This window comes from Pleurodeles waltl, chromosome 5, assembly GCF_031143425.1.
Source record: "Pleurodeles waltl isolate 20211129_DDA chromosome 5, aPleWal1.hap1.20221129, whole genome shotgun sequence".
Taxonomy (NCBI): domain Eukaryota; kingdom Metazoa; phylum Chordata; class Amphibia; order Caudata; family Salamandridae; genus Pleurodeles; species Pleurodeles waltl.
The window spans coordinates 1,580,587,453-1,580,607,140 of NC_090444.1; positions in this window are offsets into that span (position 1 = coordinate 1,580,587,453).

Genomic DNA, 19,688 nt, shown 5'->3' on the forward strand with positions numbered 1-19,688 from the left:
GAAAAATTATAAGACATCACTTATGATTACCATACCCTATCTACATGCACTGCACCTCAACTTTTTTTTTTTTTTTACACTACATTTTTTTTTTTTGCAACCCTTACTATACACACAATGAGTAACCTGTTGAGAGATAAAGATGTTAGGGTTCTTTTTAACTCTACAGTTGTGAAAATCACACCTGTTTTTTTCCTTAGAGGCTTTCCTTTCTTTGCGGATGGCCCTTAGCCATTTGCCTTGGACTTTCTTTTCTGACTCTTCTTTTTTGCGACGGTTCTACCTTTAAAGGTCCTACGTGACCAGGTACGCTTCCATGGCGACTGTAAAGGAGAAAAAAAAGACATCAGTGCAGCATTTACAATATAATAACAGGTCTGCTTCCAATAGACCCTCTGACGGTTTCAACCTATACTATTCTAATGTTAACATAACATTTGCAACAAGTCCCTATTTTATTTACCTGCAAGAGTTGTAATAGGCGACACTTTGTTTACGGCATCTTGAGCGTCTAGGATTTGCTGCAGAGCAATCCACAGCAACCTGCACTTCGGAATTGTAACCTGTAAAAACATCTTAGAAAAATTACCAAATAAAGCACTGAGGGTTGCTGATTGGTCTCTAAGTTATAAAGCTCTAAATACTTGTACCTTGTTGGAAGGCTTCAGTTTGTTGAAATGTCCAAGCTAGTGCTGGGATAGCCTGCGTACAGAGCAGACAAATTGACATTAAAATAATATCTAACGAGAGCCGTAGGTTTTAGGTCTCAACACACTTTGACAACCCATCATTTATAAAAACATAGGCACTAGTCACGAGTAAAATATGTTATAAACAATAACCAAACATAGGGCTATGTGGTTATTTAAAACATTTTTAAAATAGAAACATCAGAACCCAGACAGGTCGTGTTACCACATTTGCGCAGAATTCCAACATTTATTTTGACCGGTTCTAAACATGGTTAACAGCCTAAAAATATTTACGGGTAGCAAAGCACCAAAACCTCCAATAAAAACTGAAAATGACATCAGTGCGCAAGTTGCATGTGTTAGCTAAAGTTGCAAAAGCGGCTGTAATACATTAGAAAAAGACCACATGCGCATTTCATATTAACATTGCAGAATACACTTTGCACCATTAATTAAATATTACAAACGTGTGTTTCACAAGACTCAGGGACACCATCACTTTTCATCATGGGCACTTTACACTTATTAAAACAAACAGATGGACAGTTTGAAAACTGCGCAGCAGAATAAAACGCTACAAAACATCAAGGGTTGCACTACTTCGAAAAATGTTAAAAAAGCACATTGTTACTTATGACCTAATCACGCCTTAACATTATTAGCCCTAAACAACGTATTTTTATACATTTAGACGTTTACAGCGCGCATAAAATACACACTTGTGAACGTTAAGATTATAGGAAAGTCAGAGAACAAACACTGTGGTTCATATTCTAATATATAGGATTAGCAACACAATTTTTCAATATTGTAACACAGCGGCAGATTACTGATATTGCTGTTTCCCATTTTAGGGTTAAAATATGTACGTTGCACGACACATAAAAACACATTTCTTTGCAAGAACGTCTGTAATGCACCCTCTCACACAACACTACCAGTTAAAAACAAAATAAGGGCAACACCATTTAAAAAACGATTAATTTAATTTTATCAGACTCTGATCCAAAGCTTTTCTGTATTTTTGGGGGGCTTTAAAAAGTGTTACTGGCACCCTAATGTATTTTATTTTATATTAAATGTATAAAAAAAATCGTGTGTTTATTTAAACATGTTTTAAAAAAAATATTTTTTGATTTTAAAAAATGAAATAAAAAAACATGTGTTAATTTAATCACAGCACGATCATGCGCGCTGTGTTTATTTATCACCAATGTTCTAATTTTAAAGGGATGGCACAGCCCCTCACACTGCTGTGTGCCAAGGGAGCAGGGCCGTCCCCACAGATAGCCCAAACCAGCCCAAACCGGGCTGCAAACTTTTTTTTTTCAGGGTGGCGGCCATGTTTTTCAGTTTGCCGCCGCCCTGGATGTTGCAGGGAGCCCTCCTCGAGGGCTCTGGACTAGTGCTTACCCCAACCCCCACCCGACAACTTCAGGTAAGGCGGCCGCCAATACATTATTCTAGTAGTAACGGGACCATCGCGGTACCGCTGCTGTATTTTTTGTGGGACCGCTGTGGTCCCGTTGCTATTAGAATAATGTAAGGAGTTGCTGGCTTGCTCCAAGAGCAAGGCTGCGACTCCACACATTATTCTATTAGCGTTGGTCCCCGCTGCTGTATTTTTTATTTAAAAAGCCTTAGGGAGCAGCTGCCTCACCTTGAAGCAAGGCGGCAGCTACATACACAATTCTACTAGCAGTGGGACAATTAAGGTCCCGCTGCTGTTGTATTTTTAATTTACAAAAAAAAAAAGTACAAGGGAGTCGCCGCCTTACTCCAAGGCGAGGCGGCAACTCTCTAAGATTTTTTAAAACTAAAAATACAACAGCAGTGGAATCGTGTTGGTCCTGCTGCTGTATTTTTTTTATTTAAAAAAAAAAGCATAAGGGAGCCGGCATCATTGGCGAAAGGCACTGCCCCTATATGGACCACTATATCTCAAAATGGGGATCAGCAACACTTAGAAATGGTGTCGGTCCCCATACATTTTTTTTTTTTAAATAAAGACTGTATACATGTATTCATTAAACCTGCTGCACTGCGAATGGCAGCAAGTGGATAGGGGTGTTTTTCTCCTCAAAAGACCAGTTATGGGGTCATTTTACCTACTGACGCCATGATAGATAACATATGAGGTAGGAATGGCTGGACCTCCCCACAACCCTAAAATACTATTAGAAGAGCCTTGCTTTCTTAATAGTGTCTCCGGATCATGGTAACCTGTGTGAAAATTCATGGAAGCTGAGGATTCATTCCATATTTACCCCTAACCCTCAAAGTTCTGTTCTACCCATACTGTTCTAAGGAGTATATTAATTAAATACAAGCCCTAAACTGTGTAAAAACCTAAATATAAAAACGCGTTGTAAATATGTGGCAGTTACTTACTTGTAGTATCTGCTGTTCTCCCCCTACGTTCTGGGCTGCGTCCTTCTATGCCATGTTAGTTGTCTTGGGGTAGGGTCCTGGAATAACTCTGCGCTTGGTGCAACTCCAAATTGGTGGGGACTTAAAATTGTCCAAGATGGGTCTGTGCACAGAGTTACTGAGGGTTTTTCTATACCTATGACAACTGTTAATTATTCACTTATAATGCTTTAGAGAGTGCCCGGTTAACCGTACTGTGGGAATAGGGATGCCTTTCAGAGGGTCATATCAAACGGCGTCTTGTGACACAAACCTCACAATCTCTGGTCATAGATTCCAACCTTCCTTGACATTTTGACAGCTCTGGGACCCTTCGGATTTGTTTGTGTAGGTTTGATGCTTTGACAAATACTCTCTGATTTAAATCATCCTCAGGCATTGTGTTTGTTGCAGCTATTTACGTTAGACTTTCAAGGGTCCATTCAAAGTTTTCAGCTCGACAGCCATGGTGTGTCTCTGACATGTTGCGACTGATTAACTGCTGCCTCTGACAGTCTGTTTGTTGTAGCTGTTTGCACTAGACTTTCAGGGACCATTCAAAGTTTTCAGCTGGACAACCAGTAGAATGTCTCTGACATGTGGGGACTGATTTACAGCTGCCTACGACAGTCTGTTTGTTGTAGCTGTTTGCCTGGTGATTTGACACTATTGTTTGACTCTGCCCTTTCCAAACTCAGTGTTACTCATTCTGTGACACCTAATGGGAAGCTTTGAAAGGTCTGTGCATTTTGTTTATGGGTTCCTTTTTAAACCATCCCACTTCTTTTTTTTTTTAATTCCCACTGCCAGTTCCCACCTCCTTGTTAGTCAGTCCTGAGGCACCCTGCCCATTCACACATACCCTTTGCTCTGCTGAGACAGCCAACACAGCTCTTAACATGCCCCAACAAGCCCCTGTTAGACTCACACATTGTGCAAAATGTTAGGGCTTTAATTTTGCGCATACTTTAACACAGCCAGACTTACCTTGATAGATCCACACACTACACTAACTGTTAGGGCTTTAATTTTTCACAACCCTTTGACAACCTGAGCTTGTCTGGGCACACAACCACACGAAGGCTCTTAGGGCTATCAATCACACAGACATATGACAGGCACGGTGATTGATTGACAACCTAGGGGTGGGACATACACGTCATTGCCTATGTCATTGCTTACATCACTGCTTATGTCATCACAAGGCGGGGCACCTGTCAAAAATAGTTTGATCGAAGGTATCCCCTTATAGCACTGCCGTATTTCTTTCCTTTCCTAAGTGCAGGGATAATATTTACTAATAAAAATACTGCAATTTAAACTATAAGTTGTTTTAAATATATTGCGTTTTCTATCACCCTAGAACGTTTCTTCAGTATGCATTCTAATGGCAAATACCTACAAAGTATGTTTAAAAATAATATTTATTGAGATAGTATTTACCAAACAGATTAAACATGCTGCTGTAGTTCTGCAAAATCTCATAGTTTCTCATTTTTGCACGTGGAAAAATGGAGAAGCATAAGCCATGTATTCAAAACCAACAAGAGTAGTGCTTATAAAGTGTGGTTTGTATTTCAACATATACATGGTTTTTCAAGCTAAAGGGGTCACATGCTTAGTGTGAGGACATGAACTGCTCCTGAGCTTTGAGAGAACAGCACTTCACATTCTGGAATGAACAGACCTGTAGAAATAATGGACAATCCATTTAGCATGACGCTTATTGCATTTCAAACATATAAATTTAATACAGTCATTTTCGAGCAGAAATGAGCAAATAAAGAAGAAATCTAATATGTAAAGGACCTTCTCTCGTGTCCAGCAATTTGGTGTATTCTGGCTCGTACAGTGCAGGCGGGAGAAATTGGCCGTTTGACGCTTTCCACCGGCCCACTCAGCATGATTTTTTGTTCTTTCTGTTCCATATCAGCCTGAGGAGACATGGGGGAAGTTTGTTGTCCTGCCAGTGCCCTTGCAGCACCAAAAGGTACCCAGGTTCTGGCACAATGGCATCACTGCTTGATTGTAATAATTTATTACTGGGAAATAGTGATGCTTGCCCAGAACATTTTTGTAATAAGAAATACATTGACATGCTTTATGGGGCTAAGTATTTCTCTTGCATTATAATGTATTTCAACAGCTGGAAATTGATTTTTCAGTGGAATCCCAAGGAAATGCTTTCTTAGATTGTCACGCTTGTCAAAGTTTTTGTTTCTGCGTCTACTGTAACTGTGGTGTGCACTTACTCACAGCATGGTAAAGCAACCAGCTATAAGGAGAACTAGATAAGTTAATAGAGCTAGATAGCTATTGTTTTCCAGAGAGCGAAAGTGGGGGATTTGCAAATAATGCCATGTTTTGAAATAGTATTTCACAACACACTTCAGCTAATTCTAACTATTGTAAATAAAAACGGTAATTAGTGTCCCAGTTTAATGGTTCTCAGTTTTTTGCCAACATTACAATGGTGGAAATTTGATTTGGTTTGCAAGGATTCAAACTCCTGAACTTCAAATACCTGCGTGTTATCAGCAAGAGGTTAATTATCTGGACCATCTTGTTGGCTAAAGTAAACAATGTTTATAAAATGACAACTGACAGTTAAATAATCCTACCCTCTTGTGCTTTTAACAAAGTCACATCTTTTTAGGGACGAGCGCGCAAAGTGCTCTGTCCCTGGTGTAATCTCTCTATGGGCTTTTAACCATGCCCATGTCACACCCATCAGTTTTATTGGTTTGTGGGCTTGCCTTTTAAAATTTGCTTGACTGATTAGTGAAAGGCATGCATACGTCATGCATTTTCTGGTGTTTAGCCCTCCTCGAGCGCACCGGCCAACTACTGAATACATACCAGGCTCAATGTTTTCCTTATGGTTTCTGGACTACCTTTTCTTTTTATTTTGTAGGAAGCACTATCTCCCTGGGAAGTAATTGAGCGCTTTCCATGACATCGACCCTCTTTCATGGATAATTGCACTTTTGCCGGTTATATGGATAAGTTCACTTTTGCCGATATGTTTCACTGCGCGCAAACTTCTGTTTCCTTTTGTGTGTCTGCTTCACGCTTATGGCAGCCGTTGGCTCGCTTATGTGAAACTGTTTTACTTTTCAGTTTATTTGGAAAGAAAAGTCCATTTAGGAGTTTAAAATGCTAATAGCTCTAAGTCGAGCAAATGCTTTTTTTTAATGATGTTCCCTGCCCTAGTAGAAATTATTTTAAATTCAGGATTGATATAATACGAAGTGGAAGCGGAAGGTCAAAATTCAGTGTTCACTAACACGTTACTAATATCAGCACATGAGAATTAAACTGCATATAATAGTTCCTCCATATAGTCTGTGAAAAATAAACTGAAAAAACATGAAATCATTAAATCCGTTTATTTTCAATGTGTGAGTCGCAAGAGCAAGCTGTGTGTAAATATCCATCACTTTATACGTCTTGAAGAAATGAATGCCCTCAAGTAGCTTCACACTTAATAGAGAAAAAAGTTAGTGCTAGGAGGTTGTTATAAAAGAGTTTATCTTCTAATGTTGTCAGTGCTTTCAGCTTCCAGTTGCATTCCGGACAGCAAACGTCATTTGTCAGTTATCAGCTTACTGAGGGTGGTGGGTTATAGGGTAATTTAGACAGTGTTGGATGTTTTCCACAAAACATGCCTCCACTGCCCTGGCAGAGACATAGCAGGCGTAGCGGTGTGTGCTTTGTAGACGGGTGCCATTTTAGAAGCATCAGGCTCACGTACAGAATGCACACACCACTATGGATGGAATTGGAACCTGGGGTCACCTGCGACCTGCAATCAAACAACTTGGCCCTACAGCATTTGAAACTCCTGCATATTATGTAACACACAGCTTGGTGCTATCCTACCCCAAGACCGTATGCATCTCTTCTTCCACCGCACACCCATTCCTTTTAACTACTGTTAGCAGCTTTCAAATTTAGACTTCTTGGTATTTATTATCGGGCACAATCACAGCACTGCCTGATGCTAGTGATGTCCCCATTTTTCCATTAATACAGCTTTTCCCGATAGGCACACTGAATCAATCTTTACTACATCTAAGTGCCTTTATACTGAGAGTCTTGTCTTCACTATTTCTGGTGCTGCAGCACAGGTGTCCTCTGCTCAATAACACCATAGTTAGCTAGTGCCATAAATGCTGCATATCCAACTGATGTACAGACTCGCTGCACAGTCTCCCAAGGGTAATTCCTCCCCAAAAAAAATCACATTGAAAGACTGAAACCTTCATCATTAATCACAATAGGTTTATTTTTTGAAGAGATTTGAACTCTTATCTTTTCTGTCAGGCATGAAACACAATGATTTTACACCCCATTCCAAAGCATTTCAGGTATCCATGTACCTTCCGTCAGGAAAAAGGACCTGAAACAACACAGTCACATCGGTCAAGTAGACTCATTAATACATGGTAGATGTCATACTATGTGCACCCAACAGTGTTTTAAAGAACCCACACCCGGAAACCAAAAAACGAAAGGGAGAGCAAACGTCTAAACTTCTTTTTATAGACTTATTTACATAACCAAGAAAGATTTTGAGTTGCGAACTTACATAGATTACCATGAACCTAAACAAATCGCAAATAATAAATGTTATTATTTCCTTTCCTTCTAGTAATTTTATATTAATGACGCCCAGCTACTATTTTTTCTAAACTAGACGAGAAGGTTTTTAAGCATGAGCTAGGGAAGTGGGTGACTGGAAAAGGGGTCTTTGAATCAAAGTTGTCTTATTAAAAAACATAGGTAATGATTTTGGACCAGGCAAACCCACCGCTTTCAACAGATTGTGAACAGCACTCTTGGGGAGTTCATTGATGTTTTCCTCATAGCCTATACGAATGATATTCTACAATTTTCCTCCACCCAAGTTGAGCATGTAGTCCATGTGCAAACGTTAGTGAAGTTCCATCAAGGTTATAAATTATAAGCCAAGTTGGAGAAATGTGAATTTCATGCAGCAATTATGCAGTGCTTGAATTTAGTGATTCTGCCAGCCAATTGGACTGAACATGGACATTATCAAGGTAATACAGTACAAGTTTACCACTGTTTTCCCCTGCCACTGTAAAAGAAATACAGAATTTTATATGTTGCACCAATTCATCTCTAACTTTTCTGAAGTCATGAGCATTATTATCCAGTGGCAGCTCATGGGAGGGAAAAGGGGTGGGGCGACGCACGGAGTTGGGGGGGGGGGGGCGAAAAAATTAAAATAAAAGAATTACAAAAAAAACTTACCTTTCTTGCCGCGCCATGCCAATCATCGGTCCTCGACTGCAGGCACAGGCTCCCAGCCTGCCTTGCGTCCAATCCTAATGCTGCTTTCATGCTGCTGCCAAACTGCCAGACAAACATGCATGTGCACTGAGAGGGAAGTGCTGTGTACTCCCCGTCAATGCTTGTCACAGCCCGTGGCCTGATCCTTTTACAAGAAAATGATAATAAACAGTTTATTATCCTTTTTCTGTAAACGTTTTGCAGCTGCTGCTGCTGGCGGGGGGGGGGGGGGTGGGGTAACACTCCTCTGCCATAGGGAGGAGCCGCCTCTGTTATTATGTACATATTGCACATAAACCCACAGAAACCCTTCTACTGGACACTAGAGGCTGAAAAAACATTTCAGCATTTTAAAGACTGCTTCACAATCAGCAACTATAGAAGTGGATCCCTCCAACCATTCTATATAAGCGATATTCTCACAGACATAGAATTAACAGACAGTTACACATAGTCGACTTATTTTTTCCCATTCATTCATCCGAGGAAAGGAATTACATAACTTTTTATGATGAGTTGGCCATTAAGGCAGACGTCCGAGAGTAAAATAATCAGCAACTGTGAGGATGCCATCCTGTAATGGTGTTTAAATATGACTATATTGGTCACTCTTTATCACAACATAAAACTTTGTGATCATCAACTACCTAGGGCAGAAATGTTACAGGGCCAATGCTGTATCACGCTCTACAAACTCAGAGGTTGCTCTGAGCTCACAACAGCCCTTGGTTTCCACTACCACCTTCGTCTCGAGCACGGTGGAAGGAACGGAGACCTGGAGCCTTCTCTTTGCCCAGATGTAACTATGCTGAAATTGTTCCAGTGTGCTATAAGGCCACGCTGCAGTAAAACTTGTATCATAACAATATCTTCGGTTTGTCTACTACTGTATTAGGACAGTGTCTTATAAAGTGGCACCACAATGTAGTCCTGGCAGGTCACCCTGGTATCAACCAAACTCTGGAACTGGTTAACTGTCACTATTGGGGGGATCACGTAGTCTAAGGATTGCCAAGAGTACATTGCAACCCCTGAAACATATCTACAGTCAAAAAGAGACAATTTGAGACCCGGTTGCCTTTCATATCTGGTATGCAGTCCACTGACACCGCGGTACGCAGTTTCGATAATGGTGGATTTATTCAGGGGCCAGCATTAATTCCATATTCATGTGTGAGTTCTATTCACATAGGAACTCACAAAAGTCTTCCTCCAGCACACATTGCTGCTGCATGTGTTACCATTTCAAATCGTCTTTAATTAGGTCCATGGTTTGTCCCTTGGTTCTGGGGGGTATTCTGTGAAAAGATGAAAAGGTGGGCATACTGCTTTGTATATACTGAGTGTATTATCCAGACACCAATGGGCAGAAAGACAACAAATCAAGCACTGTAAATACAACTGAGGTGCTTCATGTTGAGGAGAACTAAGTTGTGCATGGGTGGTTGATTCACAACCCAAACCTGTAAAGTTCGAAATGATTAACATTTTGTGTGGCAACACAAAAAATGTGGTGGTGAGAGGGGTGGTGAAGGAGTCAAAAGAACTGGTGTCAAGAGGGCATTATCACCAAGATCAGCACACAGACCGATATGTTTTGAAGTAAAGCCTGATCTACTAAGATGGTCAGACTTGGTTTTGTGTCAAAAAGGACTATCTATTTGAAGTAGGCTCACACCTGGGGAAATGTGTTTATTACTCAAACAATGCTTTGCATTTGTGCTTCAGAGCATGAAACACATCTCATGCATGAGGTCCTTGCAAGTTTGTTTTTTGCATAGTAAATTGGACTGAAGATTATGCTTCCCTTGCAGATCCTAAGCTTGCAGTGCACACTCACCTCTGCACCATGGTGTGAGGCTGTGTTTCATGCAAAGCAGCATTTTCAGCATCAACGTAGGGCATGCCAGAACCAAGAGACCAGTCTTTGTAGGTATGCCACCAAACTGTTTTTTTCCCCTTGTGCAATGCAGCACAGCTAATTTGGATGCTGCTCTGAGTTACGTGCTAAATTAGCAAATCTGAAACATGGTGCTTAGCTATGATGGATGTTATATGAGGAGTGGAGCCATGGATAGGTCGCATCAGAGGAAGCACAGTTAAGAGCAGACAGAATATGCAGTGACACTTAGACCCATATTTATGGATGGTTAGCGTTGCTTTATCACCATTAATTTTGGCACTTAAACGGAGCTAACCTAACTCCATATTTATATTTTGACGCTAGACCAGCCTCGTGTCAAAATATTGGAGTTAGTGCCATGTTCAGGATGGGCAAAAGCACCTTGCATCAATGAGATGCAAGGTAGGCATTCTCGTCCTAAACACAACGCTAACCCCTAGTGCCATATTTATCTACAGATGCAGAAATGAAGCGCAAGGGGGAGACGAACCTTAATAATGGTGCTAAGCCCGCTTAGCACCATTATGTAACACCTAGGTCAGACCAGGCATTATGGTGTAGGTAGGCCCATGTCCATGGTGAAACACCACGGGATGGGCACAAAGATGCCCACCCCAAACCCCAGGAACACCACCACCCATACCAGAGGGACACTACAGGAGGGGCAACCCATCCCAGGTAAGTTTAGGTAATCATAATAATGTTCTTATAGGTGCCATTGGGGGCCCCTCACATGGCACTCCCTGCCTGGCACTTGGTATGTTGGGCTTGCCTAGGGGAAACTAGTCCCCTGTGGTGGGCATTGGGGTGGTGATAATGGCCCATGTCTACACTTAGACAGGAGTCATTTTTTGGCTGATTGGGTGTCAAAAAAAGATGCTAGTTGGTTAGCAGCATATTTTTTGCTGCTAAACAACCTAACATCATTTCAGACCCATTAGCTCAATTTTCACGAACGCCATCCCTGACCGGCTAGCGTCTTTGTTTTTAGAGGCTAGCCATTCCTTAATGCCATCTAGCATTGTTTAATAAATATGGCGCTAAGATGGCTCTAGGGAATGGTGATAGCCGGCGTTAAGAAAAATGCTAATGCAGTTTAGCGTCTTCTTTCATAAATATGGGCCTAAATGTATCACAAACCAACAGTTTCAATAATTGAATACTGGACACTTAAAACATCAATAAAACACTAGGTATTACATTAAGACAAGTGCATATCTTTAATAATCAAACAGGCAGTTTGTGCCTAATAGATCAGGCTGCAAAAAAGAAATGTAGATACAGCGATTATTATCAAGCTCATGAAATCTTTTTTACTAATTCCAGGAACATTTGTTCGATCCATCAATCCCAAAAGACGAACATAAAGGCACAATCCACCTAGCTCTAGGTCTGGCATATCTTGGACAGAGAAATAGTAAGTGCTCCTCAGTTTCATCAAAGAGCATAAATACATGACTGACACAAAGTAGGCCCAGGCTTTGCACACCATACATAGTAATTAACAAGAGCTCATTCCTAAACTGCAGAAAAAGCGAGTGAGCACACGTGTAGGTCGAATACAGAGCATGGACTTGTGCAATAAAAAGAGACTTGAAAGGCTACATGTAGAACTAAGTGATTCATTCTGAGCAGTGGCACTCTCCTAGTATCTTGTCTACAATACCCTCTCTAAACTGTCAGTAGCCAAAGTGCAAACCCAATAGAGCAGTGATCTTAGAGTGGCCTACGCGCAGAGAAGGGCTTAAGATCAAGGTCCAACCTGACAGGCTTTAAAGGAGTACCTCTGCCCAATCTTGTTAGGGCTCTGATAAAGTTGTTCTCACTAATTCTCAATAAACCTATGTGACAGTAGCCCCATAATTCTGTACAATGTAGTACCCAGAGGTTGTGTTTTATAAATCTCCTCTGCAGGAAGAATTGGGTACCAGAATACCTTTTTGGCAAATCTAAAAATTGCCTCAGCTCCATAGGTTAACAAATGCAAGTCTTTAAGGATCTGGGGGCCCATAAGCCTGAGTTGGCCAAGCATATCCCTCGGTAATCAAATTCCTTAACCCTTTCTAATACTTTCTAATAAGTTGTCTGCTTCGTATTAGAAGCATTGATTTCAAGGCTATACAAGAAAAGAATAGGTGCCTGATTTAAATTTCAGCGGACAGGTTACTCCGTCACAACACTGACAAATATCTCATCCACCAAAATATAAATTCCATTATGTCAAAAATTGTAAGTTGTCCAGGAGTACAATCGCATGATAATTTAATGGAATCTTCAGGCTTTCTTTTTTATAAAGAGGGACAATATCCGCCCCTTTTCAAGTAGCAGGCATCACTGCCTCTGTTACAATTGCATTTGAAATGATGTTGATATAAGGAATCCCCTAATATTAGGGTCTGATCTAAAAAGATCAGCTATAATGTTATCTAATCCTGGGGCCTTCCTGTACTTCCCAGTCTCCATTGGGGTAAAAACAACAAAAAGGGGCAGACACACAGGAAGTATCTCTCTGACAGCTAGTAGGGATTGAATTAAATTCTTGTGGACAAGAGTAAAGATTCCCAAAATGGGCAAACCAATTGCATGGCAAGATAGACATCTCTGGTAGACTGGTTTCCCTGGATTCCCACTATTTTGGTTTATAAACCACCAGAATTTTTCCGGATCGGTGTTAGTGGAGGCATCTAAAAGGTCATCCCATTTGTTACTCTCTCAATTGACTTTGGATTGCCTTATTTCAAGCTGGCATTCTGCACTCCTAGATCTCCTGGATTACTCCTTTATTGATTGCTCTGAGAAGATTTTTCTTTGGCACTCTGTAATGTTGTGAAAACTACCCATTCAGGCTAGCCTTTTTGGCAGCCTTCGTGAACTTCTTAAGAAAAAAATCTTTAAACACTTCAAGTGATCTAACATGCTGAGTGGCCGTCGTGCCATTGTTCCCCAATTATCAAACATTGCTGCTATATGAAGAGCAACAACTGAATGCATATCTGAAACAACGTTAGGTGAATGACACAGCGTTCCACTCACGTTCATATGATTTTTTGTGATCTCCAGTAGCTGTCCACAAAACTGGGATGGAGGGGGCGAAATGTGAGGGATCAAGTCTTTCACAATTTAAACCAAGGGATTATGATCAACCTCTTCTCTCTCTATCATTGACATATATTCCTTCAGCTGCAATATTCTGCCTTCCAAAATAACATAATCAAGAAAGCTTGCATAAGGTCCTCTTTTGAAAGTTGGTAGTGGTGTGACGTCAGATGGTAAACAGCCATTGCAGGCTGCAGCCCATGAGCAATAGTGAGATCTGCCATTTGGATGGCAGCCTTTGCAAAATCATGCTTCACTGGGGAAGTTATTTCAGGTATTCCCTGCACTTAAGGCCCTCATTATGACATTGGCGGTAAGTCCCGCTTACCGCCATGCTGACTGCTGCCAACATACCGCCCCCACGGCAGTTTACCGCTACCCATATTATGACCCACACATAGCAATCCGTCACTATACAGCCACACACACAAGTCCGCCAGCCCAAAGGTCAGTGATAAACTGGCGGTAGCAAAACCCACACCGTTACACCAACAGAACTATGGCCACACCATTATGACCCACAAATCACTGCAGGGGATATTCAATCATGGTAAACTATTGGCGGTACATACCGCCGCGCTCAAAATACATACCCCCACCCCTACCCTCATCCCCACCACTCCCCCACCTCACATACACCCCACCATCACAACCCATCCATCCCAGTACCAAGCCCTGCATGCACCACCAATGATGGACATCACTCACAGCCCTGCATGGATACCCATCACTAAAGCATGCACATTAGAGAGAATCACCTAGCGCACAAAATCACTACTCACACAAGGCAAAGCTGACAGGGCAATCACAACCATACAGGGAAACACACCCATGCACAAGATGTCACACGCAGAAACAATAACACTGCATTTACATCCCCACAGGTCCCCCACCCAACGTCACCGGAGAAGAGGTGCCAGCAACATCCAGTCCCCCCACAGAAGCGGCCCACAGTGATGACACCTGGATCTGGATGACCAACCTGGCCCTTCAGGGATCTCCAGACATTCGGTTACCCAGGCACAGTTCCGTACCACCACAGAGCCCCCCTCAGGAAATACCAGCACAGCACCGACCCAGCCGGCCCATACCTCTGTCCCCAGGACACGTCAATCAGCAGTGTGTCCACCACTACAGGGACCCAAGGCAACCCCACAAACACAGGACGATCAGGGACCCGGGGACAGCGGCAGTGGGAACACTGTTCAGGGGATAGCGGCACAGGACAACAGGGAGGCTGGGAGGACTGCTGTGTGACAGGGGGAGGACAGACCCAGGGAACCCACTCTCCAGGAGGCACTCACCAACATCCTGGGAGCATACCACCATTCCCAGGAGACAATGGGCCAGATACTGGACAAGTTGCAGGAGACCCAGCGGCTGCAGGAGGGACAGTACCTGGGGATCAGGGAGAACATGAAGGACATCCATACCACCCTGGTCACCATTGCAGAGGTGCTGGCAGAAATGGCCAACACCATGAGGGAGGCAGTGGCACACCACCGGGCCCCTGATACTAGCCACACTGATGAACAGCCCTCCACCTCCGCTGCCGCTAGTGGACAGGAGGCCCCACCACAGGAACAACAGGCCACCAGCACCCCTCCCCCTGCAGAAGGAGAAACACCCCACAAATGGTACCCGTGATCCAAGCAGAAGCCAGAGAACATTGCCAAGACCCCTGCCAAGAAATGAGACTCTCCTGATTGTCACCCTTGGGTCCCACTCTGTCTCCCTGTCCACCTTGAACTGCCATTGCTTCTCTTCCTATGCCCCCTTGGGCGATGCACCTGTGATACAAATAGATTGGACTCTATCCTGGACTTTCCTCCACCATCTCCCAGGCCCATTGCACATCACCCTTTACTTATTAGCACTTAAATAAAAACCCTTTGAAAAAATACAAGTATGGAGTATGTCAAATGATTTAACTATGTATTTGTTTAACAAGGTTGAAATACTGCAATACAATTGTACAGTAATTTATACATAGAAGTGGCCTGTAGTTGGCTGCAGTCAACACACCAGGTGCCAGAGTGGGGCACAGATATCTGAAAATAGAGATGCCAAAGGATACAGTAAGTGGCCATAGAATTGGGAGAATCTGCCTGCCATGTACAATGTCAAATACAAAACTGTCAAGGCAAAGTGAAGTTACAATGTCTTACCTGTGTGTCTCTGTGGTATAATTGCTGTTCTGTTGTCCTCATCCTCTGCCTCCTCGTCTTCTCTGTCCACAGGATCCACTGCTGCCACACGCCCATCTCCAGCCTCACCCTCCTGCAGAAAAGGCACCTGGCGTCTCAAGGCAAGTTTATGCAATATGCAGCATGCCACGACTATCTGGCAGACCTTGTTGGGTGAGTAGTACAGGGATCCACCAGTTAGGTGGGGGCAACAAAACCTGGCCTTCAGGAGGCTGAATGTCCTTTCTATGATTCTTCTTGTTTGCCCATGTGCCTCGTAGCGTTCCTCTGCACTTGTCCTGGGATTCCTCACAGGTGTCAGTAGCCATGAGAGGTTGGGGTAACCAAAGTCACCTGCAAATATCGAGGGATGCCTGTTAGCCAAACACTAACCCTTATGGCCAACACCATACCCATACACCAACCTCTACTGGGTGGGAACCATGGGCTCACCTATTAGCCACACCTGGTGCCTCTGGAGTTGAGCCATCACATATGGGATGCTGCTATTCCTCAGGATATAGGCATCATGCACAGAGCCAGGATACTTTGCATTGACATGGGATATTTACTTTTCTCTGGGGGGGGGGTACAAATTCAATATGTGTTCCATCAGTAGCCCCAATAATGTTGGGGATATGTCCCATTGCATAGAAGTCAGCTTTCACTGTGGCCGAATACTCCACCTTGGGGAAAACAATGTAGCTGCACATGTGTTTAATCAGGGCAGACAACACTCTGGTCAGCACTATTGAGAACATTGGCTGAGACATTCCTGCTGCCAAGCCCACTGTCACTTGGAAGGAGCAAGTTGCCAAGAAATGGAGCACAGATAGGACTTGCACAAGAAGGGGGATCCCAGTGTGGTGACAGATAGCGAATATCAGGTCTGGCTCCAATTGGGCACACAGCTCTGTGATTGTGGCCCTCTCTAGTCTACAGGTGAGGATAATGTGCCTGTCCTCCATTGTTTCCGAGTCCACCAGGGGTCTGTACCCGGGGGGATGTCTCCATCTCCTATTCATCCGCAGTGGTTGTAATCTAGGGGGCAAAACAGTGAGCAGCTGGTCAGTATTCCACATTTCCAAACACTACACTGCATTGCATGTTGTGACTGTAACAGTATGTTGTTGGATAGGCCCAAATGGTGCCTAGGTGTACTGTGATGCAGTTAGGAGCCATGGCCTGCTCCCCCCCCCCTGAAATGGCGTCCGCCTGTCCGTGTGGATGGACATGTGGAAATGAGGTAATGCCGCTAATGTTGTGCGCCATTGCGGGAGGTGGTCGAGTACCGCAGTGCAACTCCTCATTGGTTGTCATTGGGCTGTATGGGTTACAGTGGCCAATAGTGATGTATGCTGGCAGTGATGGTACACACCACTGCGGACGTGACCGCCATTTCCTATCTGTTCACTCACTTGCTACCTGACCTTCAACAGGAGAGGACCTACACTGCAAGTGCTGCTGTGACCTGTGTCTGGAACTGACTATGGCTCGTGTCACTGGGCAAAGGGCCCCTACCTTCACCGCTGCAGGGTTGGAGAGACTGGTGGATGGGGTCCTACCCCAGTACCAAATGATGTATGAGTCTCCAGACCATCAGGTGAGTACACTGTGAGCACGATGCAAGGGGCATGAATGCATAAAGTGTTGTGTGTGAGGGCCTCGTGTAGGGGGGGTTGGTGGAAGGGTTCTGGGCAGCGTGCTGCATGTATGGTGGGCACTGTCTGTGCGTAAGGGGATGTGAGGGTTATGGTGGGCCAGGAGTATAACAGGCCGGACAGTATGACTGATACTTTTTTCTGTTTCTTGTTCTGCAGGTCAGCGCCCATCAGCAAAAGGGTATATGGCTTGCCATCACCAAGGACGTGCGGACCCTGGGGGTCTAAGGCAGGCGGAGCACCCACTGTCACAAATGGTGGGAGGACCTGAGATGCTGGGCAAGAAGGTGGCGGAGGTCCAGCTGGGGATGACCTCCCAACGAGGAAGGGGTGCTTGTCAATCCCTGACCCCCCTGATGTCCCGCATACTGGCAGTGGCCTATCCGGAGCTAGATGGGCGCTTGAGGGCATCACAGCAGCCACAATTGTGTGAGTACAGTTTCTCAATATACTACTTGCGCATGGTGGGGTGGTCTCCGGGTGGGGGATGTGTGCCTGTGGGTCCCCCTAGGCCAGGCCGGACATTGCAGGGTAGGTCCCATGTTGGGCAGGGGCTGATGAACACCTCATCCTACTAAGCTAGTAGGCATTCACTACAGGCAGGGGTCTGTGGGTCTCAGGGATGCTGCTATTGGCGTTAGGTATTCCTGTCCATGGCCTGGTGACTAGCATTGTGACTGGTAGTGCTTTGCCTAGTGAATGGGGCTGTTCCCTGTGTGTGTGTGTCGTGTACGCCAACGATGGTGTTGTTGCTGCCACTGACCAAGTGTATCATTTTTCTCTTCTCCCCTTTTTGTTTTGTCATCCTGTCCTTATGTGCATTAGCTTCATCTGGCAGAGGAGCAGAGGCACTGGAGATGGAGGGAGCTGCATCCCACAGGGCCCAGGAGGCCGAACCCACCGACAGTGAGGGCACCAGTGGGATGGAGGGCGAGGGGAGCACCACAACAGAGACAGGAGGGGACAGTGATACCTCCTCCGATGGAAGCTCCCTGGTGGTGGCGGACACCTCTGTGCCCACCCCAACTACAGCTACAGCTGCCATCCCCCGTACCAGCACCAACCTCCCATCAGCCCCTCTGTGTGTTTCCCATGCCCGCTCACCCAGGAGGGTGGGCATCTCCTTCGCCCCAGGCACCTCAGTCCCTGCCCCAGTTAGCCCTGCTGCCCTGAGTGAGGAGGCTATTGACCTCCTGCGATCCATCTCTGTTTGGTAGTCAACCATATGCCATTTAGGGGCTGGCAGCCCATTTGCAACAAACAAATGCATTCCTGGAGGACATTCACTCTGGCATGGCGGCCGAACAGAGATCAATCCAGGCTCTAGCCTCCTCCCTGATGGCAGCCATTGTCCCTGTTTCTAGCCTCCCCCCTCCAACTTCCTCTACCCTGTCCCATTCCCCTCAACCCCAACCTAACCCAAACACACATTCAGACCAGCATGCACCCAAGACATCACACAGGAGTGGCTCAGGCAAACACAAGCACCACACATCATCCCACAGACACTCACAAACACCATCCAGATGCAGACATACCAACATCCACTGCCTCCACTGTGGCCCCCTCCTTGTCGCAGTCCACCACCCTCCCAGTAGCATCTCCACTCACACCTGCATGCACTACTTCCTCATCTACTACCTTCATCACCATCACGCCTATCACTACACACCCCTCACTGGCAGTCACCACCCCCACATCCATGCACACGTCCCCTGTGTCCTTTCCCACTGTGTCTGTGCCCCCTCCTCCCAAAGTACACAAACGCAAGCACTCAGACACCCAACAGCCATCCACCTCATAACAGCATCCAGCCCATGCACCTACACCCAAACACAGTAGACAGACACCTCCTACAAACACTCCCTCTTCCTCCACTCCCAAACATTATCCCTCTTCCCGCCCTAGTGTCCCTAAGAAGCTTTTCCTCTCCACCGTAGACGTCTTCCCTACGACTCCCCCCAGTCCTTCACATCGGGCCCAGGTGGCCAGAACCCAGGCGAACACCTCAGCCTCCCAGTCCACGGCCACCGTAGTGTTGTCAGCTGCTGTAGGTGGGAGAGGCTCCAGGGAACCAGGCATCAGCACTGAAAGAGTGCCTACACCAGCTGCCAAAGGGAAGGGCAAGGAGGCACCACCATCTGCGAAAGGGAAGGGCAAGAGGCCTGGAATTGCAGGCATGAAGGAGAGGAGGCCTGGCGCTGGGACTGATTCTGAGCCCCCACCACCAACCATGGCAGTTCAGCCGTCCAAGGCTGCAGGGGAAGGGCTGGAGCCTCCTCCCACCACTGCCTGCACCGTCATCAACACCGCCACCAGCAGCAACAGTCCCAGTGGGAAGCTGTCTGAGGCTGCAGGGGAAGGGCTGGAGCCTCCACCCACCACTGCCCGCACCCCCACCAGGACTGCCACCAGCATCACC